General features: G+C 42.0%; 1 pseudogene across 1 annotated transcript in view; it reads left to right on the top strand.

The window, feature by feature from the left end:
* Nucleotides 1-890: 890 nt before the first annotated feature.
* LOC100426142 (putative POTE ankyrin domain family member M) overlaps nucleotides 891-6000 on the top strand; it is a 64802-nt pseudogene continuing 59692 nt past the window's right edge. Inside the window, exons 1-2 of the transcript XR_013401924.1 lie at nucleotides 891-1396; nucleotides 5733-5847. The product of XR_013401924.1 is annotated as a putative POTE ankyrin domain family member M (transcript). The remainder of the gene's footprint in view (nucleotides 1397-5732; nucleotides 5848-6000) is intronic.

Here is a 6000-nt window from a genome sequence, read left to right as displayed (position 1 = left end):
GCAGCCAGCTCTCTCAGCCCGAGTTCCGAGCTGCAGCCGCTGCCACGCACAACGGCACGGCCGGGAGTGTCTTGGGGGTTTTCTTCATAGGAGGCTGTCAGCATCCTCAGGTTCCAGGCGCTCAGGCCCAGTCCTGCTTCGAGGCTTTTTTCCCCCCACCGGAGGCTTCTCAATGGCCTGAAAGCTCGGCTGACTCCCGCGAAGTTTGCTGGGAACACAAGGCTGTCAGCGACATTCGTGGCGCCAAGACTTAACCATGCGGTTTGCACGGATCCGCCACTGTCTGTGCCACGTGCACTGGTGCCACCTGAGATGCACGCGCACGCCGCACGCGCGTAACGGTTTGGCTGGCCTTTACCGGCTTGGCTGGCTTGTAGCGGTTTGCACACGCACGCCGCACGCGCGACTGGTAACTGGCTGGTTTGTAGCGGCTTGCACGCGCAGGGCACACGTGTAACTGCTTGGCTGGCCTGTAGCGGCTTGCACGCGCAGGGCACACGCGCGTAGCGGCTTGACTTGGCTTTGCGTTCTTGGCTTGGCGTCGATTGCTGGGCCTGCTGTTCCTCCTTGGACCTCCTTGGATTGACGTTTTCTCCTTTGGGTTGTCGTTTCCTCCCTAGTTCCTTTGCTGGGCTTGACCTTTTCTCTGCTGGGTTTGGCATTCCCTTGGGTGGGCTGGGTGTTTTATTGCGGGGGGGGGGTTGGCCCTTCCTGGGGTGGGCGTGGGGTCGCCCCGGGTGGATGTGGGTTTTCCCTGGGTGGGGTGGGCTGGGCTCCCCTGCTGGCGTTGGCAGGTTTTGGCTGGGATTGATCTTTCTCTTCAAACAGATCGGAAACCCGGAGTTAACTGCTAGTTGGTGAAACTGGTTGGTAGACGGGATCTGCTCGCTACCATCAGCCTCCCCTGGCTGTTAAAAGCAGATGGTGGCTGAAGTTGGTTCCATGCCGGCTGCGTCCTCTGTGAAGAAGCCATTTGGTTTCAGGAGCACGATGGCCAAGTGGTGCTGCCATTGCCTCGGCCCTGCCGCAGGGGGAGCGGCAAGAGCAACGTGGTCGCTTCTGGAGACCAGGACGACTCCGCTGTGAAGACATTCAGGAGCAAGATGGCCAAGTGGTGCTGCCACTGCTTCCCCTGCTGCAGGGGGAGCGGCAAGAGCAACCTGGGCGCTTCTGGAGACCAGGATGACTCCGCTGTGAAGACAGTCAGGAGCAGCAAGAGCAACGTGGGCGCTTGGGAAGAATACGACGACAGCGCCTTCATGGAGCCGAGGTACCACGTCCCTCGAGAAGATCTGGACAAGCTCCACAGAGCTGCCTGGTGGGGTAAAGTCCCCAGAAAGGATCTCATCGTCATGCTCAGGGACACTGACGTGAACAAGATGGACAAGCAAAAGAGGTAACCGGGCCTGGGCTGGGAGGAGGAGGGACGTGGGGGGGTGATGGGGACAAACCCTCCTGGCCGGGGAGGAGGGGGGCTGCTTTCTTGTCTCCGCAGGCCCCACACCACCCTGGGTGTGGAAACCTCAGCGAGGTCAGAGGTCAGGGCACAGGTCCCTTTGTGAGCAGCAACACAAAACAAAACTTGAGCTGATTTCCAATCCAATTATAATTTCCCTCACAGAACACTAATAGATTGTTTTAAAGTGATTTAACTCGAAAAATTAAGTTGATGCAGCAGATAATTTTTAATGTACACATTTTAAAGCAATGTTCTATATATTATAGAAAAGTATATTGAGAACTAAGAACGAAGCCCCATAACATATCAACTTCAAGGCTAAATATTCTTCAAATAAAATCCAGTATGGATTTTTTATCAATGTACCCTATGTAAGTATGTTCTTTACTGAGGAACCTTAGAAGGAAACTGAAATGGGAAGCAGGTTCGTGTGCTTGAAAAGGAAGATTGAATTTTCTGAAGATGTAAGCTTTTTCTATTTATCACTTTTACCTATGCCAAATAAAAATAGGAAAGTTTTAGAGTTTTTACACATGCTGTCTTTTATTATTGTGATAAATTATTTTTTTGTAACAGAATGGAAAAAGACTTGCTTTTCCAGATATCAAAATGTGCGTGTGCTATTTCCACAAATTGTTCACTAACAGCTGAAAAGATCAGTGAGTAGAACAGAATAGGAAATCCAGAAATACCCAAATATATGTAAGAATTTAGCACTTGATAATGGTGATGTTTTGTATTATTTAAAAAAGGTGGATTGTTCATAATTCATTTTTGGAGAAAACTAGCTAGATTTTTATGTCACAAAAATAAGAGTATAGATTAAAAATTTTAAATACACAAAAGGAGAAACATACCAGAAGAAAACACAAATGCTTATATGTATATGCAGATATATATATATATAATTTTTTTTTTTTTTATGGAGTCTCACTCTGTTGCCCAGGCTGGAGTGTAGTGGTACGATCTTGGCTCACTGCAGTCTCTGCCTGTTAGGTTCAAGCAATTCTCTGCTTCAGCCTACTAAGTAGTTGGGATTACAGGCGCCTGCCACCACGCCTGGCTAATTTTTTTTTTATTTTTAGTAGAGATGGGGTTTCACCATCTTGGCCAGGCTGGTCTTGATTCCTGTCCTTGTGATCCATGCACCTTGGCCTCCCAAAGTGCTGGGATTACAGGCGTGAGTCACCGTGCCCGGCCTATATATGCAGATATAATAAAATAAGCTCATTAAAATAAGCATTTTAAAATTGGGCATAGTACTTTTTAGCGTAGCTACCAGTGACCTGCGTATGTAGGAAAACAGTGTTCCTGGTAGGAGAAGGAATTTAAGTTAGAGAAATGAAATACTGTTTTCTACTTAAGTTAGAAGAGGAATGAAAGGCTGGGTGCAGTGGCTCACGCCTGTTATCCCAGCACTTTAGGAGACTGAGGCAGGCGGATCACAAAGTCAGGAGTTTGAGACCAGCCTGGCCAGTGTGGTGAAACCCCATCTCTACTAAAAATACAGAAAATTAGCTGGGCATGGTGGCATGCACCTGTAATCCCAGCTACTCAGGAGGCTGAAGCAAAAGAATTGCTTGAATCAGGGAGGTGGAGGTTGCAGTGAGTCGAGATCACGCCACTACACTCCAGCCTGGGCGATGGAGTGAGAGTCCATCTCAAAAAAAAAAAAAAAAAAAGGAATGAAATACTGTTTTCTATCCACAAAGTTTGTGAGGATGAAGAATAGTGGTACGTATATAGTTGTTCAAAGTTTAAGTTGCTGCAGCTTTTCAAACAGACACTTTAGTGATAAGAACTACATTTAAAAAATGTATATGCTTTTTACTTATCAATTTCATTATACTGAAATACCTTTATGAAATAGATACATCTGTTTTTCTTAGTATTGCTTAAAACAGCAGTGTATTTAGAAGAATTCATAGATTTTATGAACAAATTTCGGTGCATCCATAAGATGGAATAATAAGTAACTATTGAGGGCGTCAGTAGATACAGAGATATGTTGACATGCAAAGATGTACTTTGCTATATCAAGTGAGAAAAAAATCTGTTATACATATACACAAACAATCTGCTCTTGTGTTAGCTGAAAATATGTAGAAAATATAATCAGACTTATGTCTGGGGATTCGTAAGTGAAGTTTTTCCCTTTCTCTTATCTGTGATTTCTGCAATGAACATCTGAAGTTTAGTTAAGGTTCATTAGTAATGAAATAATCCTTGGGAAGAGAAGGAATATGCTGCTTGCATAGATACAACTAATTTCTCACATTCTATTATTTATTTTTATTTCTGTGGATGACTGTCTTCTGTGAACTTTTATCCTCTTCAGATATAGAGGGATTCTGTTTACCTGTTCCTGTAGATTTTACTGTATATACATTTTATTATATAATTATCTTTTCATTATATATAGGTTAACATGTGTAAAAAGTATGATATTTTAGTTGAGTTGTATACTTGTGAAAATTAAAATAGCAAATACAAATGATTATTACTATTGCACATGTATTCTCCTACTCTACAGCAGTTTTCTTTAAAAATACTGAACTCCCAAGCTGCGTTTATCCATTCTTTCAATCCATTTAGTCATCAGACATAAGCCAGACACCTATTATGTGGCAGACATATTCTACTATCTCTCAGGATCCTTCCATCTTTGAAAACTTCATGTTTACCTGCTGGCATGAGCAAGCTGAGAGATTTAAAGTTGGAGCATTAGGACTTAATCTCAATTGAAGCTTTTCCTCCCTCCTTTCAAACAAAAGCATTTCTGAAGGTAGAAAATAGTAAAAGATAACCTTTAATTGCCTTTTTGAACATTTATAAGTCTTGGATAAAGACTATTTTAGTTGTTTTAAGAACTAAAATGTGGTAGATAACCAGCAGGGAATACTATGCAGCCATAAAAGAAAGAACGAGAGCATGTCCTTTGCAGGGACATGATGGTGTTGAAAGCCATTATCTTCAGCAAACTAACATAGGAAGAGAAAACCAAATACTGCGTGTTCTCACTTATAAATGGGAGCTAAATGATAACACACAGATACCTAGAGGGAAGGAACACACGCCGGGCGGCCTATCAGAGGTGGAGGGTGGGAGGAGGGAGAGAAGCAGGAAATAGAGTGAACGGATACTGGCTTAACGCCTGGGTAATGAAATCATCTGTCCAACCAACCCCCTTGGCGCACATTTACCTGTGTAACAAACCGGCACATCTGCACCTGTACCCCTGAATGTAAACGTTGAAAAAAGCTTCGCAAATAGTTTCATAAATCCATTTTAAAAAAAGAAAATTTATAACAGTCTTAAATCCTAATATGAAAGATTGGAAATATCTGATGTACATACATTGATAAATCTAAATATTGAAAAAAATGAGCCCATGGTATTTATTTGAATTTCCAGGTATTCTTTGGCTTAAAGTTTTTTGAAAACCAAAGTAAGAATTAGTTTATTTTAGAAATTTGTTTTTGTTTTCACCTCAGCCCTCTTATTCCATAGGTTTTTTAAGAACTAAAATCTATTTAAATGCTGGTCATCTGACTGGAACTGCCCCAGACCTGTTATAACATATTCTACTTAATGTAAGGCACCAGGGGTTGTATGATGCCCCATTATTTTATGTCTCAATAAGAGAATTATTTAAATGCCGCCAATTATAGTAAATCATGAATTATAAGTGGTATTTCAGTGGAGACAACATGGAGACAATGATCATCTTAGAATCACTGAAATACAATGTTACCTGTAGTCTTTAAAACGTACCTGAAAGTGTAGGTATAATTGTATCATTTCACTTAATTCAAAGGTCTTTAGGGTATTAGTAAAAATTATAATATCTAACAATTATTGAGCTGTTCTTTGTGTTAGGAACTATTCTATATCTTTTGCGTAGAGTCTCATTTAAGCATTACAGTGGTTTCCTGTGAGAAAGCTACTATTTTCATTCCCATTTTATTGATGAGGAAACTGAGACACCAAAAGGCTAAGCAACAGCTGGGAAGTGACAGAGCTTCAAGTAGGGTTCCAGCCCAAGCTGAATGTCATCCAAGGGCTGTGCTGTTTCTATTCAAATAGGCTGCTCTTTCATTAATACAGCGAGTAATGAGAGGTAATAAACAATGTGCTTTCTTCATGGGAAAATTAAATGTTTGTTTTGAAGGCAGAGTAATAGCAGGCTATTCAGTGTTTGCAATTACACGAATCATTGATGTGCCTGTAGCTAGTGCACAAAATTTCCTAAAAAGTTTTCTCACTCTCCTAGGACTGCTCTACATCTGGCCTCTGCCAATGGGAATTCAGAAGTAGTAAAACTCCTGCTGGACAGACAATGTCAACTTAATGTCCTTGACAACAAAAACAGGACAGCTCTGACAGAGGTATGCAGTAGTCAACTGTATCAGCGTGAGATGGGTTTGATTTCAATACATAGCATAAAAATGAGTTTTCTGCTCTAAATGTAACTAGCTGGTGAAAGCTGTGGAATGTTACTTGGAATTCCTAGCATTTATAATTTGTTTTTGGTCTAACAC

The sequence above is a fragment of the Macaca mulatta genome, chromosome 12 (assembly GCF_049350105.2).
Source record: "Macaca mulatta isolate MMU2019108-1 chromosome 12, T2T-MMU8v2.0, whole genome shotgun sequence".
Taxonomy (NCBI): domain Eukaryota; kingdom Metazoa; phylum Chordata; class Mammalia; order Primates; family Cercopithecidae; genus Macaca; species Macaca mulatta.
The sequence above is the reverse complement of the archived record's forward strand: the minus strand, read 5'-3'. Positions and strand labels throughout refer to the sequence as shown.